Source organism: Meleagris gallopavo, chromosome Z, assembly GCF_000146605.3.
Source record: "Meleagris gallopavo isolate NT-WF06-2002-E0010 breed Aviagen turkey brand Nicholas breeding stock chromosome Z, Turkey_5.1, whole genome shotgun sequence".
Lineage (NCBI taxonomy): Eukaryota > Metazoa > Chordata > Aves > Galliformes > Phasianidae > Meleagris > Meleagris gallopavo.
In genome coordinates this window covers 31,207,973-31,209,557 of record NC_015041.2, presented here as the reverse complement: position 1 = coordinate 31,209,557, position 1,585 = coordinate 31,207,973, and positions in this window count along the sequence as shown.

The following is a 1,585-nucleotide window of genomic DNA, read 5'->3' as shown; positions in this document are numbered from 1 at the left end:
CTGCACATAGCAGGGGTTGGAACTAAGATGATCATTGTGGTCCTTTCAACCCAAGCCATTCTACGGTTCTATAATTAATTACTGTCTTACATAGCCAGTTATAGATCTGAATAAAGATCCATAATTTGTGTGTGATGAAAAAAATACTTTTAGAAAAGTATTTAATCTTTCTTTGAACAGATCAAAAGAATTAGATATTTCTTCCAGTGGTGCATTACTCTTTTTTAAAATTTGGAGTTGGTATGCTTTAGGTTTCTGTACTGCATCAGTTGCAGGACCCTTGTTTTGTTTATACTGAAGATAGGTCTTTTCCACTAACTTTAAAATTGCTGATACATCCTTTTAAATCCACAATATGTAAGTAGTTGAGATTAACAATGCCTGAGTCGGTATCTTGCACAACTAGAAAAATACTAGCTGTAGTATTAGCCAAACAGACTAGCTAGAAATAATTATGCAGTTTATCTGAAAAAGTTTTCCCATACAAAGACATAAGATTGATAACAAACTCTTCTACTTACCTCTGTTTACAAATATCCCTTATACAGGCAGCTTTAGCAATCACTTTTTCCCACTGAGCATCCTTGTCAACTGACAAAGAGGGTAAATCAGATGTTGCCAAGAACTTTTGTAATTCTGGGTAAATTCGATCCTAGAAGTAATTTAGCATAAAAATTATCTTGGTGACAAGATTTTTGATTGCTACCAGTTTTATTTGACTTCTAAGTTCTACTTTTATTGCATACCATACTTCGCTTTTCTTCATCAGAATTCAATACTGCAATGAGATCAGAGTAACTTTTGCAGATGGTATCTTTATTGCTGCTTCATAAACAAAGAAGCAAGTTACTGCCTTTTTATTAACGTCTTGTTCTTAACATGTTTTGTGAAACAGAAACTCATCTCTCAAAAATTGTAATTTTCCTCTTGCTGAAATGAAAAGTAGCTTTCCTGAAATATGTACAACTGAAATTTTTCACTAAAGCATAATCAATAAAGGCACCACTTTCACCATTTAATTTATATTGCTGAAAATGAGCTATTAGTGGAAACAATGCTCCAAAACAAATTTCTTTTCCTGGTTAGAAGAAATGAAGTTTACAAATTGCAGTTGTACTCAGAGACACCACAAGAATTTTCTAACCTGTCTTTCCCACAAAGATGTCATCAGACGCAAAGTAATAGCTCTAAGCTTCGGTGTGCTCCCCAGCATGTGTATGGATCGTAAAATTTGAGCTACACAAACCTGAAAGAGATTTTGTTAACCAAAAGTTAGTTGTTTTTTTTTTTTTAATGTCCAAGAAGGTGCACAAATCTACAAATTGTTACTTGCAGCAACTATCACAGTTATGTAACTGTCCAACAGCAATGTCAGAAAGAAGCTGGAAACCAATGAATCAAAGAACATCTTTTTAGGCTATCTAAAAACAATAATGATATGCTACAGACAACAAAGCATAACATACATTTCACCTTACTCAAGTGCCATATGCCATTCAAAATATTACAAAGTAATGCCTATGCTTGCAAGTCAGTTATTATTTTAAGCAAGCTGTGGATTTCTCAGTCTAAATCACCTTTTTTT